We start from the raw sequence: 12,809 nt of genomic DNA, 5'->3' as shown, positions 1-12,809 counted from the left end.
TCCAAAATACAAAGAGGCATATCAACAATGTATGATGAAAAGTGGCTCCCTGTCTCCAACCAATTTCTGAAAGAAAATATGGTGCAAAGCTCCGGTCTGCTCCAGACTTTGCTTTTAAATGTCAGATGCTTGCTGAGCATGAAATTTGAGTTTATTTACTTTGCAGAGTAAATAGCAGAGCAATAATGACAAGGATCCTGACACATGATATTACTCATTTATGCTCACCAAACAAGAAGATTAAGTTCAATACATCCAACCTAAATGTCAGCAGTGAACAGCTTTAATACGGGTTTCCAAAGAATAATCATCTTCCAGTTTGTGCCTTTCTTGTCTTTTGTGAATTTTATCATAAATAAGAACCTAAAGCTTTGTTAAAGACCCAAACAGCTTTAATTACTTGCCATGGAATGATTTTATGGATGTTTTCAGGATGGCTTCTGCAAATCCAGGTGGCTGAAGAAATTCAATGCATGTAATACACAGCGAAAACACTCAGGCAAACAAACAGGATGACACAACAAATAACTAAGGAAAACTGAGCAAGAGGGGAGCTGAGCAATTAATGAGTAAGAAGGGAAGCAAAATAGACGAGGCGAGAGACTATCAAAATAAAAGAGGAAGCTTAAACACTGGGACACTACGGCACAAACCCGACAGACCAAACTGACAAAAAACGTGGGAGACCTAATAGACAGGCAGACTAGGAAAAACACAACCTAAGCAAAGGTAACACTCAACTGAAAAAAAAAAACAATACATATTTTACAAACAAAACGTTTCCTCATATATGAAACTGAAGTAGCTCTGTGATTGTTGGAGGTGAGGCTGACCATATCACTAAACATGACTGCATTATCTTCCCTGACCTTCCCTCACCTTGTACAACTGCTCCTGGCTGCTGCTATAAATATGTATATTGCTTTAACATGATATTGTTAAAAACAGCCTGAAGGTGTTTTGTAAGCCCGGACTTACGAAACCAGGCCACAAAAGACAGGAGATCCAAAAGGCTTTAGAAGTGATCTTGGTATAACTTTCCTCTGTTTTATCCTCGAAACACTGATATTAGCCAGCTGCAGACGGCAGCTTCGCTAATCCTGTTGGTTTGTCTTTCCGAGCGTTTGAGGTGGATTTTGTTGTTTTCGAAACAAAGCTGATGTGATTGGCAGCAACCTCCGAGAAACATCTGACAGTTGAGGTTTTGGTTGGTTCACCGCAGTTCATCTCTTCCAGGAATTAACATTGCTTACTGATGGATTACACAGCAACAGACAGCAGCTCTTACACATCACAGAGTAAAAACTTCTCACATTGTAATAAAGCCAACATGTCACAGTCTAATCCATGCATTTGTAATCCTAAACAAACAAATATCAAAATTACAAAGCAGAAAGACTGAGCAAAGCAGAATTAATTCTTTGTGATGCTGGAATTTAATAGAATAATTTGTTGACAGTTTTCTCTTAGTTAATACAATAATGTTAATCCAGTTGGTTTGTTTATTTATTGTTTCCATAAATAAATAAACAAAATGTCATCCTTTGTTTCTGACAGTGACAAAAGGGAGCTAAATGACCAAAAGTATGATTTAACGTCAGAATATTGTGTGTTTTTTCTCTCTGTCTCCCACACAAACATTTTATCATTGTGTGTCTTTGCTTGTATTTCCTGCTCCTGCAGTTTTTTCTACCCTAGCTTTTCCAGCCACTTTTTGCCAGACTCTTATGTTACCCATAGTGGTTGTCTATTGCTCTCAGGCCATCTTCAGAATTTTCTATTTCTTCTGTGTATTCTAGCACCTGCCTGTGCTTTTTATTGTGTGTAGCTCATTCCCACAAGCAATTCTGAGATACATTTACGTCTTTGCTCATCCCTTTCTCCACTAAACTCTCTGGTGTGCTCACTCACCCTGTATGCATTGTCAGCTGGCTTGCTATGTTGTATATAAAAACATATATATGTACTTGAATATTACTTAAAATTAAGGTTCTTTTTACAAATATGTGTTGCCATCAACATTGAAGGAAAAATATATGGCATTTGAAGAATCCTCAACTGAAATATGAGAGCTGGTGACAGAAGTATAACTTAAGTTAGTAAAATTTAAAAAAGGTTTTGTTCAGTCATGGTCAAGGGAAAGATGAATGCAACAATATACAAAGACATCCTTGATGATAACCTGCTCCAGAGGACTCCAGAGGACTCCAGAGGACTCCAGAGGACCTGGAAATGGGTGAAGGTTCATTTACCAACCGGACAACAGCCCCTGAGAACACAGTCAGGATAACAAAGGAGTGGCTTTTAAGCCACCCTGCGAATTTCCTCGAGTGATCCAACCACAGCCCAGACTTGAACCCGACTAAACCTCTCTGGAGAGATTTGAACATGTCTATGACACCAACACTCTCCGCCCAACCTGGAGTTTAAAGATTGGGAGGAACTTCTCAAAAATAAGCGTGCCAAGCTTGTAGATTGTACTCAAAAAGACTTGAATCTGCAATTACTACCAAAGGAGCTGAACACATTATTGAGCAGAGGCAGAGAATACTTATGTACATGTTATATTTTATTGCATGTTTTAATACATTTGCAAGAATTTCAAGCAAACATGTTTGACTTTGGTGGGGTATTGTTTATATTTTTAAAGGGGGAAATGTATTTAATTTATTTTAGAATGAGGCTGTGACATGACAAAATGTGAAAGACTGAATACTTTGCGAATGCACTGTATGAACACAAAGTGACACAGTTTCTCTTCAGGAGAATTACATAAAAAATATAACTTTTATCATCTTATGATTTTTCAGGGAGCTCTGCATCATTATAAATATTGAATATTACAATTTCTCATAACCTGATATACGTACTTTTCTCCTTTCCTATAAATACCTTCACAGCAACATGCAGTTAATGTAATATATTCTAATACAGGAGATATAAATCATTAGGTTGTAGCCTACTTTGATTTCACCTGCGTCTCGCTATTTTTATTCATTAATGACCTCATTTGAGAAAAGGAGGGAAATAGGTTTTCACTAACCCCAAAATAGCATTTCAATTTACCATCTTCATTAAAAATCTGAGAACAAATCATCCATTATTGAGAGCAACAGCTTAACATTGGTAAGGAATTACCCATGCAGACCCACCTGAATGTTGGCTGTAATATCCCTCTCTGTGTCTCAACATTCAATGCAGAGAAAGAAGTGAGTGTGTCTAATGTTGCATACATTAAATGTGGATTAACTTTTAATTGCACGATGCTTTTTAAACTGTTGATGTTGTTCCTCGTTACAGTCACTGCTGCTACTTTACAGTTCCCCCTCACTATCAGTACAGCTATGCCATATTGCAGAGAAGAAAAAACATTTATCCAAAATAGCTCAATTACCCAGAATATTGGCTGGTTAACATGGGGAGCAGACATGCAGGAGGACTGAAAAGAAGCCAGATAGACTGAGAGCTGTATGGGTGGGCAGCCAGCAGAGCCGGGAATGGATGAAATTATTCTGGAGGAATTCAATTCATTTCTGCCACAATCTTATCATCAGTCGACATGTACAGTGGATTATTGCAAGGAAAAAAATACTGTTACCAGACAGAATAGGAGACAGAAGAACAGCAAACCAGACACACATTATGCCAACACACGCATGCATGGGCTTAGGAATTCATGCGTGTTTGTCCCACAGTTGCTCCTACAGGAGGCTTTCTTCTTCAAGTCATGTCTCCAATATACCACACAGCTGAAACAGCGTTTGTCCATGTTTACGGGTCCAGGTGCTGTTAAGGTGAGTACTGAGCATAATTTGTACTTCTGTGCTGAATCTATGTAGAGCCTGATGTACCCATCTGAAGTAACTGAGGCCGTTACCAACATTCATATTTGTTTGTTGCTCTGAAATTTTGCTTTGTTTTTTTGTTGCACTCAATTTGAAAAATGATTGCAGATGAAGAAGTAACCGGAAATACCGGGAAAGAAAGGTACTGAAGGGGCCACAGTCATTGTAATTTCAGTATTTCTAAGGAAGTTCACCTCAGGTTACCCAGAAAGGTAAGGCGTAGATTTCAGAAGAATTTGTGGTTAAGTTATACCTATGGTGTAAGTTTAACACAGCAGCATAAATCCCACTTTAATCACTTTAACCTCTTAAGCCTCAACGCCCCCTGATACGGGGGCAAAAGGCAGGAGGAGATCAGTTAGGCTTGGGGCTTAAGAGGTTAAAGTCAAGTCAATCCCTGCTTTTTACAACCCCAGTGAACATAACACTGCTTCTTATGAGCCCAAGTGAACAAAATTTTAAAGATTTATTTGTGGTAGTTTGCTTAAGCTAGCCATTTAGCGCTTACCTTTGCTTTAATCATGAGCAATTTGTTGTTCTTCACCTCTCACACGGCAGCATTATTTACCCATCCAAATAGGAAATACATGTAGCTGTCTGTACTTTGAAAGCTTTCCTTTTGGATGCAGTATAAGAAGAGAGATTCTCTACAAGACGAAAATACATAGTAACTACTTTAAGGGATTTAAATAAAGCTTTTGTGGCAGAATATAGAGCATAACTCCACAAAATTTGTCGTTTCTCTTCATGTATTTGTTTTTCCTCCACGGATAGATGATTCAAGTAGTCTCGGCTCCACAGGTGAGAAGAACAGTACTACCAAATGTCCACTACTGGCCATCATGATGGAGTGATGATTTGCCTGCCAAGGTAGTGAGTCGCTATGTGACTGAAAATTGTGCATTGCATGTAGTTATTTAATTTGTATCTCAACCCTTTAAATTGTCCTAAAGCATTAAGTTATTAGTTTTTAAGGCTTTGGCTGCTTAAAGGATTCAGTAGAGTAGTTTTTAAGTATGTCTGTTGCTCTTTAAAATTAGCATCCCTGTTAATATCTGAATGAATTACCAATGCAGCTTGTAAACCATTCATTAGCTTATTAGCGCATTACCCAAACAGGATGTAATCCAGCTGACTCAGGGAAGGTGAAAAGGACTATTTAAGTATTTCTAATTTATTTATTTTTGCCGCTGAGATGACCTCTGTTATATCGATACTAGACATGTGTTTTCCTGTTTGTCTAAAAAGTTATCATTCCTTTTGTATACTATTAAAAACTATTTTCTGAAGACTATTAGTATCTATTGAATTTATTCAAACAGTCTAAACAGGGAAATGTCTAAAATTGGCTGCAGGTCTACAAACGTATCTGATTTAATCTGAAAGGCTTCAGACATGGAAATGCTCTTTTATTTGTTAAAGCTGTGGTTCAGATCTTCAATCATATCAGATTTAATCATCCACTGTCCAGAGGTGCAAAAATATACATGAGAATGGTGCGCATTGACTTCACTTACAGTAAGAAGCAGCGTTTGGTTTATCTTGCATGACACACTAACAGCTCTTTCAAGATAAGAGACAGCAAAGCTCTCTAAGCTTTCTCAACTATATGAAGGATATACAATTACTTTTCTTGTTGTCTGAGATCAGGTAATGTGACAGAGTTTCTGGTGCTTGGCTGAAATGTCATGTTGATTCAAAGCTTATCTCGCAGTGTGCAAAATACTTTCATTTCTCTTGATGTAAAGGGGACTGGCATCCTGAATTGAGGTTTAAAGGAGTCAGCATTTACATGTGTATCTGCAGCCACAACAGCGTCATCTATGTTTTCCATTTTTATTATCCATGTACTTTTATATTTAGCTGTTTGGATTAAACTCTCTTTTAAGCTGAATGCTTTTTGCCTGAGACATTCAGGGCAGAAAAAGATAAAAACAGATATGGAGTTGGTAAGGTGCTTCAGCATTTTGATGTTTTCCACAGGGAAAATAAGATGTTGCAATAGTTTTACAGAATTTCTCATGAGTGTGTTGGTGGTGGGAAAGTGAGTGGTAGAGATTTAACCGCTGATAAGCTGTTTCTAGCTAGGCAGAGAAGAGGCATGATGATCAGCATGAAATCTTCTATCGGCCACTTCCTTTATGAGCACCACAGTAGATCATATTCCTCCACCTTTCCTTTTCACTCCATCTTTGCCCAACATCTCAAGCTCTGCCAACTCCACCTCCTGTCTTTTTGTTAGTGCTATTGTCTTCAAAACCAGGTATTATTGCAGGTCTCACTACCTTCAAGCAAATTTCCCCTTTCACTCTTGCTGCTTTTCATCACAAATCACCCCTGACAACCATCTCCATCCACTCCACCCTGACTGAACGCTCTCTCTTGCATCTTCACTGTGACACCTTCATCTCATTCACACACACATTATTATTTTTTTCTTTCTTTTCTTATACTTCAGCATACCTCCACCTCTCCCGGCTCTCCCCCATCTGATCCCTACTCACACTTTCAATACACGGAGACTCCTGCCTGACCTTATCTGTCAGCCTGTCCATCAACTCTTCAAACACGGGGCTCAGAGCTGATCCCGGATTTAAGCCCACCCCCACCTTGAACCCATCTTTCACTCCTACCACACACCTCACCACTGTCTCACTCTCCTCATACAGTACATGTCCTGCACCACCTTCACATACTTCTCTGCCACGCTTCACTTCTTCATACAGTACCACAGCAAACTATCATATGCTTTCCATGAGCATCATGAGATAGTAAACAAAAGTACAGTTTCAGTATGCGTTCTCTTTGAATAACTAAGCTGCATGAACAAGTCAGGTTAAGCTTGTTTGTGCAAGTGTGCTTGAAATACTAAACACATTCTTTACCTTCTTAAGCATTCAGGAATTGATTACAAGCAGGGGCACATGGGCATATAGGTGCTTTTTTTACATGCAGATTTAGTCTGAATCTATTAGGACTAAAAATTTATTTTCATAAACAGCAAGTCCTGCAAAGACTAATTGTTGCTTGAAAAACTATCTGATCTATATTCAGCGGGCGGATGGTCTGTTATAGCTCAAGGTTGGAGGTTCGATCGCGAGTTCCTTTCATCCACTTGTCAAAGTGTCCTTGGGCAAGACACTGCACCCAGTAGTCATTTAAGCATATTGAGCTGCGTGAGTGTGAGTGAATACGAAGCAAATTGTAAAGCATTTTGGATAAAAGCACTAGATAAATCCAATCATTTACCATTAACTAGACCTGTCTATTTAAAGAGCTTGTGGGGACAATGAGATCAGATAAATTAAAATGTCTATTGAGGACAGACAAATGTATTTCCACTTATCTTTTCTCTGGAATGAAGCCAAAGTTTTCTGAATTTATACTCTCACTAGCCATTTGGTTAGGCACAGCTTGATAGTCTTGGCTTGGACCCCATTTAGCCTTCAGAGCTGGCTTATTTATATCGCTGTTGCAGTTTCTGCAGATTTGTCAGCTGAATCTCTGATTCCTCCACACCCCGAATGTGCTCTATTGAACTCAGATCTGGTAACGGTGGATTATTTGAGCTTTGTGTCATGGCGTCCTATCCATCACAAGATTGGTAGACTGTTGTCATAAAGGGTTGAACAGCAATAATTATCAGTAAAGATGTGCCATTTAAATAATGCTTGTTTGGACTAAGGGGTCCTGAGTGTGCTAAGACACCAGTACACCACCACCATTAGCCAAAACTGGTAATACAAGCAGGATGGGTCCTACTTTCATGTTTTTATGCCAAATTCGGACCAGATCATCCAAATGTTACAACAGAAATAGAGACTTAGACCAGGCAATGGTTTCAGTCTTATCTTATTCTTATTTTTTAATGAGCCTATGTGAGTTATAGCCTCTGTTTCCCATTCTTATCTGTCCAGACTGGCATCCGTATGGTCTTTTGATGGTGTAACCCATCTGCTACAAGGCTCTACCACATTTCTTAGTTGTAATGAGAGGTTATTAGAGTTATTGTTGCCTTTCTATTAGCTCAAAGAACTCTGACCTCTGACAACAAGGCAATTTCACCCAAAGAACTGCTGCTCACTGGACATTTTCTCTTTTTTTTGAGAAAGTTGTGGGAAAACCACAGTAGCTCAGCAGTTTCTAAAAGATTCAGAGCAGCCTATTTGGTACTAACAAACATTTCACATTTAAAACAGGTCTTCTTGACCTCAAATTGTAGTTAAGATGGATTCGTGCTGAGATGGATTCATGGAGCAGTAGGTAAGAAAACAAGTGTAGTTTAGAAACTCTTTCATGTGTTGAAAGATCTCTATCTGTGAAATATATATACAATTATAAACTATCCTATATAAAGAAGTTATTTTATCTTTATCTTCTATGGAAGTAAATGGTCTTTTCCCTGTGTAAATTACAGTCCATATTTTGCTTTTTGAATTGGGAAAAGCTGTTTTCAGTGCTTTAGGATGATAGTTCACCAGCTTGACTTAATATCATTGTTTTACTGACTGATGAATGAAATAACTGGCTATTTTCATGGCAGCGGGATGCTGAGAGTGTTGTGGAGCATGACATTAGCCCTGAGCTTCACTGCAGGGCTGAGTGAATGACTGAGCGGGTGACTGCCTGTTTGACTGACTGATTTTTGAGGTTTGTATCCAGCTGGGGCGCCTGTTGAGTGTTGTGAAGCGTGATATTAGACCCTGAGGTTCGCAGCAGGAGGCTTCAGAGTCCTAACAACCTCTGAGCATCTCCAGCCTGTCAGCTGTGACTGGCGGTTGCTCTCATCTGAAACAAAACTCTGCTAAAAGAGAGAAGCTGCCCAGAAAGTGTGAAAGGACAAGAAGTTGGTGAGTGGACCAAACCTGCTATTAGGAAAGTGATTGTCCACAGGTTACTGAGCACCCTGAAAAGACTGGTGGATTTGGACAAGACCAGGTTATAAACCCACTAAGAGGACAGTGTCCACAGAACGACAGAAGTGGAAGTGGAACAGTGGTTTTTGATGTAGCGAATACTTTTAAGTCAAGTTATGGCTACAAAAAGATTTGCTCCCACAAGCTGATAAGAGAGAAAACTTCAGTTGTCACTGGATGGGGGTAAGGACAAGAAACTGGCTTGTGGGACACAACTAATGTCACAGGTTTCTTCAACACAGGCCTTACTGTTTTTTTCTGAATGGTTGAAAGGGTGTGTAACTGCCTTTAAACAACAGCTGAAGCAATATTGTGACAGCATTCATCTTTTAAGGAGCAATAAAATCTGTATTTGGAGACTGAACGTCTGTTGGTGGAGTAAATCTCAAGGTTGTCTATCAGGAGGCCATGGTTAGTTTTCCATTTGGGAAATAATTTGAATTTATTATCCTTTGCTTTCCTATTTTATTCCGATATATAAACACAAGGTACATATGCACTAAGTTAGAAATATATTTATATTACTAACCTTGTGTCTTTGTTCTTGCTCCCTCCTTTTGTCTTGTTTCCTACCTTTTTAACTGTCTGCCCCACTGTAATTTTTTCCCCTTGGTTCCAGTCAGCCCCCATATGTATAAATAGCTCCGGCTTTCCAATTATCTTTTCCATGTTATTGACCACCAGTTCTTTTTTGCTCTTTCGTTGGTCTCCTCTTTGCCTTGGTAGATTTTGTTTTCCTCTTTCCTGAAACCTTCCTATAGTGCTCTTTACTGAATCTCTATTGTGTCCATGGTGTCCTACTTCTGCATCCTTTTTTTTCTTCCTTTTCTATAGTAAAAAGCACCTGAAAGTAGCTATTTTTACATTACTACTTTCATTAAGTTTAGGGCACCAAAATCTACTTAGTTAGGTTTAGGAAAAACTTGTGGCTTGGGTCAAAATATGCCTTAACAACATTAATCCTGCACATGAATAAATAACGCGTGTCCTGTCTTGCTATTTATCTAAACCACCTGAAATGTCAACACTGGACCACTGTACTAAGGTTCTTTGTCTGTGCAAAGTAAATTGCTGGCTCCACTCAAATTAAGTAAGTGACATTCAAACCTCTAGTTTCTAGTAGTCAGATAGAAATTCTCCCAGCTCTGCCAAGTGAGCAAGAAAAAAATCCCCATATCACTTGGCTTATTTAGTGTAGCAATAGGTCTGTAGAGTCTCAGCCTTAGCCTCTGTTCACCAACTAAACTCATGCACTTAATATCACAGAGAGGAAGGGAATCATTTCATTCTGAAGGTATGGATTGATGATTGTTCAATGCATTCTTAGTAATAACTGCATATATTGCTGCTGGGCCATTAGTGACAGCAAGGGTGAGGTGAAGAGTTATAGTATTTGATTAAAATATGGTTGAACGTGTGAAGAAGACTACAGATAAACAGAATAGTGCTGGATTCATTGAAATGGTCTCACTGATGTGTTAAAAATAGCTAAAAGAGAATAAACACAAGCACGGCACACAAAGGTTTTATATCACTGACTTCTATAGAGGTCCATTGTAATAGTGCTCACCTAAGGCATGCGTGCCACCTCTGCCAAGAGGGCTATATGATTGGTTTGGTTTGTCACTTACCTAGCAGTGTTACTTAGATTATTGTGGATTCGCAGACCAGATCCCGGCACTTTCCATTCATGATGTGAAGTCACAAACTGCTCTTGACTGCTGTTGTAGTTTAACCATGCTACAAATTATAATTAGAAAAGCTGTTTCGAATGTTAAGTGTTGGCTGGAAGAATCCTGTAGTCAAACTGTTCAGAAGGTGTTGCATGACAGGGTGGTTGGAGTTATTTTATAAAGCTGGAGTACTGGCAGACTGGTTTCAGGCCTCAAACCTATGAAAGGGAAATTGCCCACATACACACTTTGACAGCTACTCATTCTAATAACCTGCTTCAGACTCCTTGGTATTAACATGATGTCCAGCTCTTCACTAACTCTTAATGCATTTTGCACTGCCTTAGGCTACATTATCCATTCAGATTAAATTTCTGCTTTGCATATGTAATTTTCTCTTGTGCCTCTCCTCCTGTTACACCATCTACACTGTCTCTTTACTGTCTTTCTGTCTCTCTCACATCAGCTCATTTTTCTTCTTTCCCTCACTCCTCCTTTTCCTGTCTTCCTGTCTGTCATTTTTCTCGGTCGGGCTTCTTGCTGTCACAGCAGACACTTGTCTCACCTTCACCAATCTTCTCTACTGACAGTAATAGAGATGATCTGAGCAAACCATTCCTTCTCCCGTGTAAACATCCATTACTGACCACCGAGAAAGGGGGGGGGGTTGGGGTGAACTGGGGGATGTACGATGTCAAAAGGTGTCCATGCACTGCTGATGTGATTTCAGGTGTACTCCACGAAACACATCTCATGAAATCTTGAAAGCTTTGACCTCAATTCCACAGCAGGTGAGAAGGTTTCTGCTTCCATTATCAAAATTCTTAGCATTAGTCATTCCCTACAGAGGCAACACACACAGCAGCAGCAAAAGAAAAGGCAAGAGATGACAAGATAACTAGAAAATACTGTATAACAACCGAAACAATAAAGTTATTAGAGCAACAGAGACACATCTGCTGGTCTGTCATTTATATTAGGATAGATTGAGTATTATGCGTGGTGTATCCTGGGGCAGGATGTTGATGTGGTGGAGTACAAGTACTTGGTTGTCTGTGTTATGCAGGACATGAAAACCAACAGCGAGGGAAGAGATGAGCAGGCTCTATTTCCTAAAGATTTCCCATCTCTGCATACAAACTGAAATCAGCTGATTCTCCTGATGGCATAAAGAAAAAGGGACACTTGATGTTTTTGTTCTTCCATCTGGCCATCATGCAGATAATTTTACATTACTACATTTAAAAACAAATAAACAAATAAATCTGTACACTAGGGCTGCCACGATTCGTCAACTAGTCACAATTACGTTGACTATCAAAATCGTCAACAACAAATTTAATAGCGACACGTCGTTTGAAGCTTTGAAAGATCCCGAAAGCCGCAGGAATAAGCAGTAGGATTTAAGAGTGTGATAATGGACTGAAACAGAAGATGGCAGCACTGCATGTACAAGGATGCCAGCTGCTGTTAAACGCTGCAGAAGAAGCAGCAGTCTCCGGTATCGTAGCTGTGTCCAAATTCAGGGGCCGCATCCTTCGGAGGCTGCATTTGTAGGCCGATTACATCACAGCGGCGGGACGAAGGCTGTCCAAATTAGAAGACGCCTCCAAATGCGGTCGACAAATGCGTCCTTCATTTCCCCAGCGTGGCCCAACCTATCCCAGGATTCATAGCGCAGCCCAGCCAATTTCCAGTTTCCAACAATGGCGGCCGCTACTAAGTTTTAATATTATTCTTATTACTCTTTCTGGGTCACAAAATAAACTTTTAACAGATTATCAGGCGAGAATGTAGCTGTGTAAACTTCAAATATCTGCTTGGTTTATCAAGACATCACATATTTGCAAAAGCGCTCCGACGTTTTCGGAGACGTCTGTTACCCACCAGCTCGATAGCTAGCCGGGGTTCAAGGCTCACTAGATCCGGCGAGAACAGCGAACTCCCGGCAAAAAGTATTTCAAACCCCCCACAATCTTTCGCTGCTCAGGTTAAACATGATATACAAGTCACTTGAAAAAAACTTAAAAATGTTATTGTTTGGCTATTATTAATGTTTTATTTGTTCCTGAGTAAATCGGTTTGGCTGAGATTAAAGTTATAGTTTTTCACAGCTGAATAAACGTCAAATAGAAAACTGATTACAGTTTTTTCTGATGGCTTGAGCACATTTTTTGTAACTATTGGCTATTTTTGCAAAACTCTACACACAAATAAGAAAACCCTTCACCCAATCAGCAAAACATTGTAGTTTCCTTGCAAAAGCGAATAACCCTTGCTTAACTCTCCACACCTTTGTAAAAATGGTATTTTCGTATCCAACAGTTAACACAAGCCATCATATTATCCATCCATCCATCCATTCGCTTCCGCTT

Source organism: Pundamilia nyererei, unplaced genomic scaffold, assembly GCF_000239375.1.
Source record: "Pundamilia nyererei isolate P.nyererei 1_Seehausen unplaced genomic scaffold, PunNye1.0 scaffold00103, whole genome shotgun sequence".
NCBI classification, from domain to species: domain Eukaryota; kingdom Metazoa; phylum Chordata; class Actinopteri; order Cichliformes; family Cichlidae; genus Pundamilia; species Pundamilia nyererei.
The sequence above is the reverse complement of the archived record's forward strand: the minus strand, read 5'-3'. Positions refer to the sequence as shown.